We start from the raw sequence: 17,787 nt of genomic DNA on the forward strand, positions 1-17,787 counted from the left end.
CTTCCTCTGGTTCTTGGGCAGAGAATGTTTGGGGGTGCAGGGGGACCCCAGGAGCTCAGTGAAGGGGGGCCAAGGTGGAAGAGACGGAGAGAAGCAGGCATATTGCAAAGCCTTTCGTCCAAACTCCCCCTCCCCCGCCCTCGGGGCTCTCTGCCCCCTTCCCCATTCCCTCCACACCCCTTACCCCCAACACCTGTATGGGACTTGCCATTTGCCTGCTGGTCTCCCCTGCGGGTGAGGGGCTCCATGAAGGCTGAGACCCTGGCTGACTTGTCTCTAACACTGGAAGGCAGGCAGGCAGGCAGGTCATTATGCTTCTTTCCTGGTTCAGTTCTTTGCAGTAATCCCATCTGTGGGCTTTGTTACAGCAATCCAGGCCTGGAATAAGAAGAGGCTTATCTCCCAGGCTGTATATTATTCCATTCAAATCCTCACATTTTAAACCATGCTTCATTCCTGCCTGGGGTTTATGACTCTCCTGGGGTCCATTCTGCAGCCCACTTCCCAGCAAATCCGGATTCGGGGACAGCTGAGACCAGCCCCAGGCCCCAGAAGGAGAGAGCCCTACATCTCCCCAGAGGGCCCCTGGCCCTGCGGACAATGGATCCTCTGTCAGCTGGTGGTGAACATTACAAGGACCTAAAGACTCTTTCCTGGCCCCGGTGTGCCTTTTAAGAAACAAAACAAGTTAAACACACACACACAGTGAAAACAAAGTACACATTGGTGATGATGATGATGAAATCCAAGGTGACCTTACCTCCATCGGGCCCCTGAAGAAGGCAACGTGGGCTCATTCTGAAGCCATCCCGGAGAACGGGGTACGAACGACCCCACTGAGAGAGAGCTCCCCTCTGAGAGGTGTGATACCCGCGGGGATGATGAGCACGGGGAGCCCTGGCTGCTGCTGTTGCCCTCTCTTCAGGGGCATCTGGATCTGCAGGCAGCCCTGGGTACTCAGGGATCTCTGCCTATCGCCAGCCGCTGCCTGAATGGCCCCTGGGGTGGACTGAGTGGTGCCCCCCACGCCCCAATTCCACATCCATCCAGAACCTCAGTGGCCTTATTTGAGAATAGTGTCTTTGCGGACATACTTAGTTAAGGATCTTGAGATGAAATTATGCTGGTTTTGGGTGGGTCCTAAATGCAGTGACTGGTGTCCTATAGGAAGAGGAGAGGACGCAGACCCACAGAGGAAAGATGCCCTTGTGAAGATGGGGCCACAAGCTAAGGAGAGCAGGAGCCCCCAGAGTCTGGAGGAGACCAGGAAGGATCGTCCACTGGCGCCCGCAGAGGGCATGTGGCCCTGTCTGCGCCTCGATTTCAGACGTCTGGCCTCCCGCGCTGGGAGATAGTAAGTCCCCGTCGTCTGACGCGCCCCGTTTATGGCGCGCTGTTACAGCAGCCCCCCGAAACTAGCACAACCCAAAGGAGTTTGAATTGGGGCCTCGTTGCGAGAAGTGGCAGAAATCTGAGGCCCTGGAGTCTGGCGCTGGGCCCTGCTAGGAGGTGGTAAACGGGAGGGTGGACGGGGCTGTGGAGGGGACTGTTCCAGGCTGCGTGGGGCTGGGAAAAATGGATGGCCCAGAGAACATCCAAACGGCAGGTGAGGGCCCCCAGAACCTTGTCGCGATGTGGGCTGGGCTCCTAGCGTGTTCGCCGTTGCTTCCTACTGGGGACCGGAGGCCAGAGAATGGTGGTGGCCAGCAGCCGACCTTCCTGGATGGCTCTGGGTGACCCTCCTGACCTCAGCTCCGAGCCCACAAGTGGGACAGTCACCTCGACTCAGGCCAGCTCTCTCCTCCTCCCCCTCTGAGACCCTCTGCTAGAGGGACCGAATGAAGAGTGCCAGGCCCTAAGAGGGTTGTGCAGTTTGGGTTTGAGTCCTGGCTCTCTTGCTTAGCAGCTGTGTGGCCTAGAACAAGTGACTTCACTTCTCTGAGCTTCCTTTCCCCCTCTGTGCAACGATGGCTGAGCTCTCTGAGCCTCAGTTTCCCCCCTGTAAACTGGAGGTGATAGAGTGCACCCCAGCGGGCTGGTGTGAGGTGCCCTCAGACAGTCCGGGCAGGTGCTGGCACACGACCCCGCGCCTGGGGTGCTGGATCTCCCCGCCACATACCGCCGCCATGGTTGGCCACACCTGTGCTTTGCTTCCAAAGCTCACCTGGGGAGGGTGGAGCCGCCCACTCCATCCAGGTGGGAGGATACGTGCAGACGCCACCCTCACAGAGGGCCGGAGACTCACTGCAGGGGGACATGGGTGCAGCGCGACAGCTCTGGCAGCTTCGGAGTAGCGACCGGGCTCCATGAAACGTGTCATGTAATTAGCGGCTCTACGGAGAGGCTTTGCCAAGGCCTGTTGTCCCCAGTGCCTTCCACAAAACCCTCTGGGCTTTATTTCTTCTGTAGTCTTTGGACAAATAACTGTTGAGGATCTACGATATGCCTGCCCCTTAGTGGGGGGCCACAGTGCTGGGCAGGTGGGGCCAGCTCGCATCCAGTGGAAGCAGCAGGGGGCCGAGAGAGAGGCTTATGAGCACACCTGCTGGTAGAGGGCAGCCGGAGGACTTCTCTGAGGAGGAGCCATCCAAGCCGGGATCTGAAGGACGGGAAGGAGCCAGCCATGGGATGAGCTAGGGCAAGAGCATTTCAGGCAGAGGGAACAACGGACACAAGGGCCCTTGAAGAGGAATGTGTCAAGGCCATGGTGGCTGGATAGCTGTGGGCCCCAGTGAGGAGCAGGGATGTGGGCCTGCCATTTCATCAAAGACAAATGCCCTAGGAGAGGTGAGACAGCTAATGCACTGGCACGTCACCTCCTCCGGGAAGTCTTCCAGGGTGGCCTTGGTGGAGGTGAGTGGCCACGCCACAGAAAGCCTAGGCCTCTTGCCATGGCCTCATCTAGCCATCATTCCCTGTTGCTTTGCCTCTTTGGTTCTTTGTATTATGAGGGGTGGGTTTCTAATCCTCCCAAGATACGCAGACTAGGGCAGCATGATGTCTGCTATCCCAGTGATCCCCAGGATGGATGTGACTCCTCCGACTGATCAAGCAGGTGACCCCTTACCTCCCAGAGCTATGTACTAATAGACCTTCCCGAGGAGGAGCCGCCCGAGGCCCTATGTCAAACAGAATCCTGGAGCTACACGCCCGGTGATTGAGTAGCAATGTCTGCTCGGAGCGTGGGAGGGGAGAGTGGGCGCAGGCATGCCATGTTTTTGCCATCATTCATAACTGAGAACCTCATTCCCCCTCCCCAAAGCCCCATACATTTTCTAGGTCTTAACCCAGTGGCATATACATGATAGATGTTAAAAATATTTGTTATTTGATCGATAGTTATTCAGCAGTCATTTTATAGCCTAGTGACTATGGGCTGGATGAAGGGAAGGGACAAGAGAGTGAACTGGTAGAAGGATCTGGCTGCCAGAGAGGAGATGGGCAACATGCCGAAGGCAAAGGTCAACCGTCTTGCCAATCTGGACACAAGGAGTCATTCTTCCGATGCCAACCGAGTGCCTACAAATGGCCGGTGCTGTCCTAGATGCTGGAGTCCCACGGCCCCTGCCCAGGAAGGCACCTTTGCTCTCTCTAATCTCATGAACTTTGTGCAAAGAAACCCGGCTTGCCTCCCCCAGAGGTGCTGGTGTGCACGGCTCCCACCCAACCCCCCCACCCCCACCCCAGGGCAGGGGAAAAGGGGATTCGGGTTCTGTTTGATAAACACTCTTAGAAAAGCAGCCCTCAGCAGGCGGGAGAAAGGCCCTATTTAATGGGCCTTGTCAGGGAGTCCAGAGCTCAAATTCTCTTCTTGAGAAAGGAAAAATACCATATAGTCCCATACCCGCAGATGCAGAAATGTGGGCGTGATTTATTAGCCTACATGTCAACCTGTGTTTTCGCTCGGTGACTGAAATCTTTCCTCCTCTCTGACCAAGACATCAACAGTATGGTCACTGTATACGTTTTTCCACTTTGTCCAGAGCCAAGAACCGGGGGAAAAAATGAAAAATGCAAGTGTATGAAAAGTAAAGGTCAGGCCCTACCTACCAGTTTGGGGAGCGAGGTAGGGCAGCTCCGTCAGGCCCCAAGCAGGGCCGTGCGCTTCCAACACGCCAGCTCCTCCCTGTCCCCGCAGCTCGGGCACGCGCCCACACTCATGATGCTCCTGGAGGACACGCGGCTTCAGCGGCCTTCTCTGCACCCCGGTCGCCTTTCTGAGCATTCAGAGGAGGTGACACCCGTTCCGAACACCAAGGGGGAGGCGTCCTGGTTGATGGCGCACTCAGGTGGAGGTGAGGGGTGCCTCCTGCCAGCCTCAGGCCACAGTCTCCCCCAGGCCCCTCACGGGGTCAGCGTGTGTGCTCCAGCCCCAGAGTACCAAGAGTCTCTCTGAGGAGCGTCAAGTCTAGATAGTTACCAGCCACGGGGCCCCCATCCAGAAGCCAGCCGTGAAGAGCAGTGGGTCTGGACCTGGATCGGTGGGGTGTTTGCCCCCCAGGGGACATCTGGCGGTGTCTGGAGACATTGTTGGTTGTCCCGGTCCCAGGGGGTTGCCACTGGTATCTCATGGGTGCAGACCAGGGGTGCTGCTAAACACCCACAAGTGGGCTACCCAGCCCCACGGCGCCAAGGTTGGGAACTGGTCCGGAGAGTCCTCTCCCTTCTCCCTTTGCTGCAGCCGCTCTCCTCTGTCTCTCAGGACTGCGCCATGGGTCAAGGATGGCCGCACCCCCTCGAGGCAGGAGCAAACGGAGAGTGGGGGCGTCACCCCCTCCCCATTCTCTTCCCTACTCTGGTCTTGGATGGGTGGCCCGGGACACCTTTACAAATAAGAATGATGAGAGAGAGTGCCAGAAATATTCCTGCAAACTTCTCCACCAGAGAAAAGGGAGTCCAGCCAACTGGAGAGCTGAGGTGGTTGAGAGGCCCAGAAATCAGAAAGAAGGAAATGTTCTTGGTGGTGACTTTCCCCAGCGCGGAGAGGCGAAAGCGCCAGCCAGCCCTGTATGGGTGGTCATGTAGCGGGTTCACAGGAATTTTGGGAGAAGGGCCTCGGAATCCTTCCATCCAGGAGGTAGCAAGGGCAGGCGACCGCAGCGATGGGGGACTGAGACCACCCTGACCCTGCTCAGAAACTTCTCTGCGGGTACAGCTTGGAAGGCCCTGAATGAGTGCCTCCAGCCGGAGGAGGTGCTGTGGAAACCTCCACCCTGAAGGGGTCTGAGCCTCCCACCTCGAGAGGGCCCCACACGGAAAGACCCCAGGAGTCCGATGGCCTGATTAGATTCAGCCAAATCCAAGGCCCCGCCCACAGCCTCTTAGGCTCTGCCTCCTCTGGTCCTTGCTGTGTCCCTTCTTGTCCCATTGGCCCCCCCTCCCAGCCAAGCTCCTACCCTCCTGCTGGTCCCTCTCCCTGTGGCGCTCTTCCAAGACAGTCTCTCTGCTCCCAGGTTACCTCCTCCTGGAGGCCTTCCCTGATCACCCTTCATGGGAGCCTCCTGTCTGGCCTGAGGCCGGGCTCCTGTGCTGAGCCGGCCGTGGCATCCCGGGCAGCCAGCTCTGTGCCTGGCACGTGGTGGTTGCTGTGTCAGCACCTGTTGATGACTGGTCCCGCTCCTGTTGCTGGGGACCCTGCGAGGTTAGTCCTCGGAGGACTTTCTCACACGGTGCTCTCAGCTGAGCGGGCTTAACTCATATCATCATGGGTGACCTGAGTCGATCCCCCCCCCCCAGTTAACACTATGATTGAGGGGCTGTGCGTGGGCTCTGGAGCCAGTCGGACCTGAGTCCCAACCTGGCTCTGCCCCCCCGTGACCTCAGGTCAGCCACACACGTACCTGCTTCTTCGTCTGTAAAATGCGAGGCGGCAGCCCTGGCTTCCCGGTTGTGGGAGGCGATTCATTCTGGGTGCTGAGCTTAGCTGTAGCTACAGCAGCCCCCAGCAGCACACGCACATGCACATGCACACGCACGCGTGTTCACACAGAGACACACGCGCACACATGCGTGCACACAGACGCACGCGTGCACACAGACGCACGCGCACACGTGTGCACACGCAGACGCGCACACACAGATGCACACACATGCACACATGCGCACACAGGAAGGAACACGGTTACGCAGTTTCTTGACAACTGGCATGTTTTTTCTTCATGAGCTGAGAGCCCGGGAAGCTCCTTTTTCAGCAGGCCCTTTGGGGCCTCCAGATTGTTCACCCTCCATGTCCCTCTCATTTTAAAAGATCAAGGAGCTGTGAAAAAGCCTCTCCCTCCACATGGGAAACTCAGGCATGGGATTTGCACGAAAAGCATCCCAAAGCAGCCTGTTTAGCCTTCAGACACGGACGGCCCCTCCCTTCCCTTCCCCCTTTCCAAATGTTAAATGTTAAAGATTGTCCATCTTAGCTTCCTTTCCTGGAAACCGAAGAATGACAGGTTCAGTCACTGTTACATCTGCCCAGCATTGCTGTCAGGGGCCCAGAGAGCCCCACACCAGCCAGGCCTGCCCTCGGGGAGGCCACGCTGCCCCATCATCTCCCCGGGGGGTGGTGCAGGCCTCCAGCAGCCCATCCCCCAACTCAAGAAAAATACCTATCAATGATTCCCCATTCCGGGCTGGCAACGGCTCAGCTTTCAAGGAGCAAGGAAATTATCACGCCCGGGGGCTCTCTCCTATCGCTCCGGATCCATCTGTTGCCTTGAAAGTTCCTCCAGGACCAGGGCCACTGGCCAAGGCGGATGCATTTGAGGAGAGAGCCCCTCATTTCACACCACGCTGCACCCTAAGCCCACAGGCCTGCCACCACTTGCCAGCTCATGCGGCCTCCCGCCGAACTTCAGGCCCAAGCGCCTTCGGCAGGGATGCGATCCAGCCGCTGAGCCCTGCGCGCTGTCCACACAGCCCAGGGCTGCCGGATTGTCTCCCAGGCAGGCCCGCGAGCGTGGGGTCTGGGCCATTCCCTGTGCCTCTGCTGGGGCCCCTGCTTTATTCCCACCTGTGAGGATCGCTTTCGCTCTCAGGAGGTTCATTCATTCATTTGCTATTCATTTATTCTTTCATTCACTCCACAAATATTTACAAAGCCCTCACTCTGCTTGAGCATAATATAGAAATGAATTGAGTATACATAGTCCCCCGGCTCTTTGTGGCTCTGAGAGGGAGATAAGGAAATGCTTGTGTTCAGTCCATGGGGCTCGCTGCTCCTCTCCTGCCCAGCAGCTGCTTGTCCTTCCTCAGGTAGCTGACTGTGATTTTCCTCGGGAAAGCATCCCCCACCTGCCCCAGTCTGTGTGGCTGGGGGAGCCAGCCCACCTCTGGCTCTCTCAGGAGTAGGTGAACGAGGCTGGGCCAGAGGGAGCCTCACTCCCTGGGTGAGAGCAAATAATTGGGTTGTGTGACCAATTCAGGCCAATGAGACTCAGCTTTGGGACCTTTACTGGGATGGCCAGTGAGTCTGGAAACACTAGTCAAGGCCAAAGAATCCATTCATTCTTCCATCAATCCAGGAAGGCTTCCTGAAGGTGGAGCTTTAGGTCTTTAAATGATGGGAGACAAGTGATGCATCCAGCACTCCCACGAGGCGGTCCACCACGTACTGACCCACCTGCCCAACGTGGGTCATTCTACGTACCAGGCGGTTCCAAGAAAAGCTGGATGTGTTCTAAGTGTGTGTGGCTTGGCTAGAGGGTCTGAGTCCTTTTACCAGCATGTAAAGGGCTCCCTGCTTCTGCTTCCTCCTACCTGCGCACCTGCCCCCAGGCCCTGCTCCTGAACTGGATCATGGTCTAATTGAGAAATGGCACCCATCGTCCCAGAGACCCACACACAGGAGATGCTGGTCTTCATAGAGGACTCGGGGAAGGCACTCATTCTTCTTGGAGGGAATCGAACTGGGTTCAAGGCCAACGCCAGCACGGGGCAGCTCTGTGGCCTTGGACAAATGGCCTCGCTTCTCTGGCCTACGTGGGCTCTGGGCATCCATCCAATAATCGTTATTTCTAAGTCAATTAGAATCGCTACGGCCAGGAGGCTTGGAATAGGAGCCGGAGGCTGTGGGGCTGACCAGTGACCCCTCGGGACGATGGCTGCCATCTGTCCTGTTGTGAGGGGCTCTCCCTCTGCTGGACCCCCCCGCCATCCTGAAAGGGCCGCTCCACTGCTCCCAAGTCAACTTCCCAACACCATGTCTTCCCTTTAGTTTTTTCCTCCATTCCAGGCAGAACAGGGTAGGAAATTCTGTCGAATGAAGACAGAAGTGCCTGATGTTGCTAATGACATCCTAGGGAAATGAAGCATAAAACCACACGAGTAATTCAGCTTCCACATGATGCTTTTATCAGGGGCCCTGGAAAGAACTCCTTAGCAGGAGGAAGTCTGATTTCCTTGGAAAGACGGAATTCTGGTGAGACCCACAGAGAGTCGGGTCCTCCTCGCACCGATCCAGGATGGAGAGGACTGTGGGTCGACCATAGGCAAAGACCAAGACATGAAGTTCTCCCCCACCCCCGCTACACACACACACAAACACACACACACACACTGAGACCCTGTTTCGTCCCCACTTTTCAGACAAAAAGCTACGTGGGGGCTTTCACGCAGCCAACTTTGAAAGATGCCTTGACTCCAGGATGCTCTTAGAATAAAATCCAAACTCCTGACTTTGGCTTCCAACGCCAACAAGACCTTTGGCTCTGTCTCCCTCCTTTGCTATGTCACTTGTTCTGAGAGGCCCCCCTGTAATATCCCCTGTCTAGAGCGGCCCCCGCCCCCCCTTTTCGTTTTCGCCTGGCACTTCTCAATCTCTGAGCTCGTATTATTTATTTTTGCTTATTTTCTGCTTCCTCGTCCTAGAAAGTGAATGGTGGGAAGGCAAAGCATCACATTGGTGTGTTTATCGGTGTACCCCACATTGGGGACAGCACCTTCCGAATCTTGCAGGAATCTCCTTGTAGCCCGTCCTCACTGTCAACACACAAAGAAGGAAATTCTAGGAAGTGCAATTCAGCACGGCCATGCAGGTGGTCTGAACATCTGCGTGTCCCCCAAATTTGTTTGTTGGAACCCAAACCCCCCAAGGTGATGTTGTTCAGAGGTGGGGCCTCTGGGGGGAGATTAGGTCATGAGGGTGGAGTCCTCACAAATGGGATCCATGCCCTTCCTTAGGAAAGAGACCCCACAGAGCTCCCTGGCTCCATCCCCCAGAACATGAGTGTGCTGGTACCTTGATCTTGGACTTTCAGCCTCCAGAGCTGTGAGAAACAGATTTTTGTCGCTGATAAGCCCCCCAGTCTGTGTATTTTTTTTTTAAAGATTTTATTTATTTATTTGACAGAGAGAGGCACAGCGAGAGAGGGAACACAAGCGGGGGCGGGTGGGAGAGGGAGAAGCAGGCTTCCCGCCGAGCAGGGAGCCCGATGTGGGGCTCGATCCCAGGACCCCGAGATCATGACCTGAGCCGAAGGCAGACGCTTAACGACTGAGCCACCCAGGCACCCCATGTGTATTCTGTTCCAGCAGCACAGCCAGAATGAGACCGCAAGTCCACACATTCGAAAGCCATCCAACAACGTCCACCTAACCCTGACCAACAGGGTGAGTGAGTGGTTTCCGACCCAAGTGTGAACTCAGCCCAGCACCTCATTCTCTTTGTGGTCCAGCCTTTGCTGACCAGCAGCCTGTTGCAAGAGAACCTTCCTCCCAACCCTCCCCAGAGGTCATCTGGGCTGTCCCCTCTGCCCAGAATGCTGCTCCTTGCCCATCCACCTGGGTGGCCTTCAGCACCCTTTAAGAGTCAAGCTTCAAGCACTGTCTCCTGATGGAGCCATGGCACGCCAAGCCTGAGTGACGCCTTCCCCCGTGTTCTCTTTCCCTTTCCCCTCCCTGGGAATGACCAACATTCCACATTTCTTGTGTCTCTTTCTGGAGATAATCTAGTCGTTTGCCAACGAAATTTATATATATGTTTCTCACGTGAAAGATGGCAAACAGTATATTATTTTCTGGATCTTGCAATCTTTTTCTCTTGGCACTCTATCTCAGAGACCTTTCCCAATCACTATGGACTGAACTGCTTTATTCTTTTTAACTGCTCCATGGGATTCCTATGGATGGACCATAATTTATCTAACTGGTCACTTCTTGTTGGAAACTCAGATTGTTTCCACTTTTTTGCTCAGATAAACAACATTGCAGAGAACATCTTTGTTCCTGCCCAGATCCTGCCTCTGCCCCTTCAACAGCCTGCCAGTTCCTACTGCTCTATGAGACCCCCTCCACAAAGCCTGCTTAAATCTTTGCTCAGTTAGGCTGGCTGCCCCTCCTTGCCTTCCAGGCTCCTGGTGCATTCCTCCACGGTAGCACCTGCTAGAAGATATTACGGTCCTTTGAGGCGCGGGTCTGCTTGGTGAAGGAGGCTTCCACTGAGATGATCAATCTCTCCCTTCTCTGAACCGCTGCTGCCTTTATAGTCACTTTGGCATATTTTTTCAAGCTCCATTGCTCACTAATTGTTTCCCGTCTGTTGGCTTTGTGTCCCCAGCTAGGCTATGAGTTCTTTGAGAGCAGAGTGTCTTACACAGCTCTAACATCTCCCGCAATGCTGGGCTCATTGTGGCTGTTCAATTCTTCCGTATTGGTAAAGCAATTGGTCCCTTCATTGATTGACTCAGGTCTTAATACCGATTGCTGGAAATGGTCCTCAGGGCAACGAGGAGGCGCTGAACATCATGATCACGGTAACCTTTGTAGCAGGAGACACCACTCACGCAGAGGAGTCCGTGGGGGCTTGGCTTCTCTCTAGACCCACCCTACCCTTCCCCACCCCACTTGCATGGGCCTTCTGCACGAGTGACCCCCCGGTTACATCAAGGTGTACCACTCTACGGTCCCCATGGGCCCGAAAACATCTCTCCTTCGGGAGGTGCGCAGAACACACATCCTGCTTCCCTGGCTCCTCATGAGAAATGGAGCACCCAGAGAGAATCGAATGAGCTTCACCCAGACCCCACGTCCAGTCATATTTCCAGAGATAATTTGACACAAGTCCGACTCAATCAGCCTTTATTTCCATCAAAAAGACATGAAGCAGGCTGCGGATCCCATCAGGGGAGAATAGTGAAGTCACATCTAATAGAGCCAAAGAAAACATTTAACTAGGTCTGCTACTGAACTTTGGAAGGAAAAAAAGAGAAAGAGGGTACCAGGGACATGTGTTTATCACAGACAATCCAACCTTGAGACTCAAATTGATTTAGACTGCCAGCTAAGGATGAGCTGGCCTTTCAAAAGGAGGAGGAGATGTGCCAATTGGAGACACAAAGTTTAGCTGGATTTTTTCCCTCTGTCCTCTTCATCACAACCTTCTCATTAGCCCAAATACTCCTGGAGGCCTTTGGGCTTATGGATGGCTCCCGATTACAGGTAGCAGGCCCTGACGACATCTACCAGCTTGGCCCGGCCTCACCAACCTCACTTCCTGACCCCAGGGCTGTGGTTGTAAAGCAGGATCCATCCATCTTCCTACCACGGTACCTGTGATGCCTCCCGGCCCCCTCTGATCCTGGGGGGCCCACCTCTCTCCCCATGCCCCATGAGGGATGCTCACATGTCCTTCATTAGGTCATGCAGGATGATCGAGAGCTTCCACGGGCAGGCACTGGAGACCCAGAGGTGGATAGGCCAGTGTCTGCCCTCCCCAAATACCCCGGCTCATAGAGGCAACAGACGCAAAAACCCAAGACAAGGTGGTGGCATATCCTGCAGGCCATGAATGAACATAGTGCTTTGTGCTCCAGAAGCAAAAGTGACTGATGTTCCCTGGGGGGATGGGAAGGCCTCAGCAGTGACATCATCATCATGATCTTGAAAGGTGAGTGAGAATTTTCCAGGAGCAGAGGGTGGGAGCGGAAGAACCTATTCAAGGCAAAGGAGAGCACGTGTCAAAGGGCACAAGAAGCACAAGCATGGAGTGGGTGGAGAATGTTCCAGAAGGCATAGGATTTGCAGCAGGTGTGGCTCAAGAGACCACGGGCACTCCAGGCTTTTAGAGGCAAAGTTAAGGAGCTCATTTTCTCCTGTAGGCAGCAGGATGACAAAGCAAGTGTCGGATCAGGAGAGGAACATGAACAGATTGATCTTTTCAAAAAAGTGATGGTTTATCCTGCAGCAGGGACCAGCACTGGAAGCATGGAGACCAGGTAGACTGGCTGTTGTTGTGATTTTCCAGGCGGAAGAGACAAGACCAGTGGGGCGGCCCTGGGGATGGGAAGGAGGAAGGGCTGCGGACATCCCCCTACTGTGGTCGGGAACGATATATTGGCTCAGGCAAAGAGGAGCTGGAAAGGCAGATGATGCCAAAGGCTCTGTTTCTGGGGACCGAGTGCCATTGGTACAGTTTTGGAATACAGGGTGAGGAGGAGCACCCCTAGACGGGAAGCTGAGGTTTTTTTGTGGGGCATCCAGGCAGCTTGGTGCAGCTGGGGCAGAGAGCTCAGAGTGAGAGGTGAGAACAGAGGATGGTATTCGTGGAGCTAGCCCAAGGGCGGGTAGGACCTGAAACCACAGGCAGATCAAGGGTAGGACAAGAGAAGCAAGGACAAAAGACTGGGGGCAGATCAGCACTTGGGGGCTGGGCGATGGAGAGATTGTGAAGGACAGCCAGTCCCAACCAAAGCTCCAGAAGCCAGAGGAGTGAGTTTCAGGAAGGGCAGATGGCAGTGTGTAAAGGGCCCAGAGAAAGGATTGAAAACTGGCCCAAGGCAGAAATCTGTTGCATTGGAGCACCCAACATCCCTCTTCTTGGGTCCAACCCACTGATTTCCAAAGAGGCAAACTTGTCGTGCGTTCTGTTTGGGTGGCTCTGAGACTGCCACCCTCACCTTCCTGAGTGCAGAGGCCGTCACATGACCCAAGCCTGACCGATCAGATGATCGCTACTTTCTAGCCTCAGTTTAGGGTTTAGGGTCTAGAGATAAAGGATGTGACTCAAGACAGGTCAACGAGAGTTAATTCTGGAACTTCTGTTGGACTCATTAGGGAAGAGAAGTGTCCTTCCTCTGAGGTTGCTCTCCTGTGAGATGCGAGGGCAGAGCTTCCAGACAGCAATTTGCTACCTCCTGGGGAGAGCTAGCCTGAGCATGAACCAACACAGAGGAAGGAAAGGCTGAGAGAGGGAGCGACTGTTGTTGATATCATGTACCCTCCGGATCTAGCTTTGCTGAGTTGTGGTTTTTTGTTTTTTAGGTTGTTTTTCTTTTCTTTTCTTCTTCTTCTTCTTCTCCTTTTTTTTTTATGTTATCTGGGCCAATACATTTGCTTTTAAGCTTAAGCCAATCTGATTTGTGTTCTGTCACTTACAACCAAAGGACTCCTGACCCATACGAAGCTACATGGCTAATGAGAGAATGCTGGTTACAAGGGTGGCATTGGGCGAGGACTAGAGTCCAGCTCTGTACTCACACATCACACAGAAAACCAGACAGGTCAGCGGCTACAGCCACGGGAAGAAACGAGATGGATGAGCTCGCTGTGTCTCGCTACCTGTTACTGTGAAAACACAATGATTTCCTTTATATCTTTCGAGGGTGGAATCATACAGGTCAGCCCTGGCTTGGCACATCTACTTATTGTTCCTGCCAAGGGAGATGCTTAAGATGGGAAGGTTGATTTATTTGACTACACATGTGTCAACATCATCCTGGAGGGAAAAAAAAAAAAGAGTGCAGAAGATATGCTTTGCTGGCCTGAGCTATTACCAAAGAGGTCTCTTTCTTGGCCTCAAAGACCAAAAGCCATGAGGTTAGATGTTGATTGAGTCTTGGAGTTGACTGAGCATGGGCCCATTGTGGGATGGGCCTAGGGCCCTGGGAGAAGACTGTCCTTTCCCAATGGCATGGGCAAGGTCGGGGGGCTACTTTATACGGGGTGGTCTGAAGCCTGAATCATGAGAAGGAGCCAGTCACATGAAGAGCCTAGTGAGCCGGGACAGCAAGTGCTAAGGTTTGAGGAATAGTAAAAAGGTCAGTGGGGCTGAAGCGCAGCAAGGGATGGGGGAGACAGGGCCACCCACTTAGAGTACTGACCCTCTGGTATTCTCGGGCACTTCATATATTTAATCTCATCTTTCTATAAATCCATGTATTCATCCATGTGCCACAAACATTTATTACACCAGATGACAGGTGGCACTAAGTCTTGAAGGAAGCGTTAACCAAGCAGATGTGGGTAAGACTTGAAATCTAGGCACTTAAAAGCTCACCACTTAGGTGGGCTGGTTGGGAAGGGCCTTGAATGCCGAGCCTCCATCCCAGTGGACACTCCACTGTGTTGAGAAAGCAGAACAGCTACAAGCAGAACACCAGGAAATGTTGATACGTGAAAAAAAGAAAAATTAATGAAATTCATGGTTCTGGGACAAATCAGATATAGTCTCATAGTATAATTTAATATGGCCAAGTGGTAGCAGGGACCAAAGGCTTAAGAAAAGTGAGGGGAGAAACACTTAAAATGGAGACTATTCCATCAATTAACTTAATTTTTTTTCTGCCAACCATGAAAAGACCATCATTAGTTACTATTAGTGAGGGCCCGGCTTAGAGAGCACCTGTTTTCTGCTGCTGGTTGGGCCAGAGGGAGCTGTTCCAGAGCCTCAGTCAGGCGGTGACATGATGAAGTTTGCGCTTTGGAAAGGTCACTCCGGCCGCAGCATGGAGGGTGGTTAGAGGGGAAGAGAGGATAAGAAGTGTGCGGGCGGAGCCGGTGGAGATTGCAATTCCTTGAAGGCAAGGGTTTTGCTCTGTTTCATCCCTTTCAGCAGCACCCAGCAAGAGGTGGATACAGCCACTGCTAGGTTGGTAGAAATGCCCATTGAACTGAAGTGTCTGCTATTACAACCTGGTATAATGGAGTCTGCTCCCTCTGCCCAGAGTCATTCCAGCGTCATTCTGCTTGGGAGAGGCGTCGTGGCTGAAGACAGAGCTAGGGAGCTCTCTGAGGCTGGAGATACTCAAGGTCTCCAGGAGCTATTTGGGGAGACAGAACATAAAGCTCCTGTTTCCTAAATCTGGCCAGAATCTGCCTGTTGTGTCAGATCTGCACAAGTGAGATATTTATCAGGTTTTTGCTGCTCATCTTGATAAAAGAATGACCATCTGTCTTTCAAGAGGCACTAAAAAGGTCAAAGTTAAAAGGTGTCCATTTGAGACTGTTTAAACCCCTCTTCCACGTGAGAGTACCATCGTAGACACATCTGGATTCCCAGACCACAGAACAGGAATCTTGAAAATGTGCTTGGAGAGTACCCAGTCCCCGCCATGATGCCCTACTCTTTGGAGCCGCTCCCTTCCAGGGAGAGCAGAGCCTTTGTGTGTCAGCAAGACCCTGCTGTTAACAAACCACGTGCCCATTTGTGCAGCACTTACTATATGCTGGGCGCGAATAAGGGCTTCGCCGGCCCTGTCTCATCTCAACTTCTTCAGCAGAGGGTGTGAGTCTAGCAACGCTGACCCATATTGTCTAACCACTAACTTGTCAGCACTCGAAAACCTTCTCTTGTCCCTGCCGTCGTCTGGCTTCAGCCGGGAAATTCCATGTTTATGGTTCTCTTCCGCACTGATTAAGATGACAAGAAGACAATGAAACACTTGTCTCCAAAAGTGACTTCTTGGATCCACTGGCAAAATGTTAGAAAGTGGGTATGAACGAGGCCCAAGAAACAGGACACCCAGGCTCTTTGAGCTTGGGGAGTATTACAGAATCCTATCCCAGGCCAAGAATGAGTCACAATGAAAGCTTTTAAAATATAAAACCATCAACCTAGATTTCAATTCCAAGGAAACACATACTTGGCCATGAGGGAATGCTTAAAAAAAAAAAAAAAAAAAAATCAGGCTTAAGCCACTTGACAGGAAAATAAAACAGCTAAGGAACATTCAAATATAATGATTTACACACACACACACACACACACACACACACACCCCAGTATGGGCCAGGGCGTACACAGACACCATCTCTGCCAGTGTGCCTGTCCAATCCCGGGCTCTCTGCTTTTCACTTAACACTATTGCACACACACAATGCCATGCCTGGGTGCGGCTGGCTTGGAGCTGCACGGCACTGCCTTGGAGCGGCTATGCCAATCCCATGGATTCTTCATGATTTCCCTGCTCTTGGGCCCTTGCGTAGCTTAGGGTGGCTGTTTTGGGAATACGAGGATTTTCGTTCCATTATTTATGTGTGCAAGCACTGTTCATTTCTCTCAAAGAAATGGAAGCCTGATTGATTTCCTAAATGTAAGAACGAGATTGTCCCCCCGCAATAAATATTTAAGACTGACCAGGAAGGGCCACCACCATCTGCTGAAAAACAAGCCCAGGAATTACTTTGTTAAAAGCTTTCCTAGCGAAGGGAATGAATGAATAAGCATCCTATATACTATTCGCTCAGCATCTGATGGTTTACAAAGGTTTTCACCTATCCCACTTGATCTTCAGGATAGCCCCAGAGAGGTAGACAGGGCACGGATTACAAGGATTATTAAAACCCTACGTTATTTATTTATTTATTTATTTATTTATTTATTTATTTATTTTTCTTAACAGATGAGGGCTCTAAAGGCTTAAAGTCACTCAGGGGAGGTCACAGAGTTTGGGGACTAAACCGCGGGTCTCTCATTCATTCATAGGCATATTTAAAAAAACATGTATCCGGAGCCTCTTCCAAGCCAGGTGAGAAGGCAGTGGGTACAAAGATGAATAAAACACGGTCCCTGCTAGGAGGACGATCGCGTTCTAGCCCGGGGAGAGACCCAGTTGAAGTAAACAAGTCCCTGCTTTGCGAGGTGATGAGTGCTCAAGAGAAAGGAACAGAGTGCGGACCAGGTTTCTAATCTGATGTTCCTACCGAAAGACCAGACCGGCTCGGTTGTTATTCACAATACGTGTTCTCCGAGGGGAGCTTGGGGGTTTGGCCGTGTGCCTGGCCTGGGGTCACATCACCGGGGGAATGTGGGGACAGCACTCTCCCGCGTTCGGCAAACGTGCGAATATTTCCCGGAGTGAGGCGCGAAGCCCGGGGGTGCACACCCCGGCTCCCCGAATTTCCCCGCACGAGACGAGTCGGGGCCGGTGCCTCCGGAGCGGCCGTCTTCCTCCGGCCGAGGCCGCGGGGTCGGGAAGGGCGGGCTGCGAGGCTGGGTGTCGCCGGAGCGGGAGCCCCTCGCCCGCGCCCCCCGCCGCCCGCCTCTGCAAGCCGCAGCCCCTTCCTCGCCGCGAGCGCGCCAGCCCGGCTCTCCGGCGCTCTCGTTCCCTTTGCTTGTATGCATTTTTATATTCCCCAACGGTGTTTTTAACGTTCATTTCTAGCTTCATGAGCGCCGCACAGGCACATTCTCCTGTAGAAAAGGATGGAAACGTGTGGGTTGCCCCGGCCCGGGACCCCGCGGGCTCCCCGGCGGGCAGACGGGCGGTCTGGGCCGCGCTGGCTCGGCGCCGCCGCCTGGGGAGCCGGCCCCGGCCGCCGGTTCTCGCTGCCCGCGCCGCGCTCGGCACGCGGGAACGCTCGGAAGACACACGCGTGTGCAAAGTTTGGTCAACGCAGGAGCACATGCAGGCGTGAGGGCCCGCTGCCGGTCTCGGGGCGACCTCCCGCCGCGGGGACCCCACGGCTGAGCCCTGCCGGCACTCCCGCGGGGGGTCCCGGCTCGCTCGGCCCTGCCCGAGATCACCCCCGACCCCGGGGCCCCGAGGAGGCGCGGCCACCCGGCTCCGCGACCCCGGCCCGCTT

This window comes from Neomonachus schauinslandi, chromosome 10 (assembly GCF_002201575.2).
Source record: "Neomonachus schauinslandi chromosome 10, ASM220157v2, whole genome shotgun sequence".
In the NCBI taxonomy this organism is placed as follows: domain Eukaryota; kingdom Metazoa; phylum Chordata; class Mammalia; order Carnivora; family Phocidae; genus Neomonachus; species Neomonachus schauinslandi.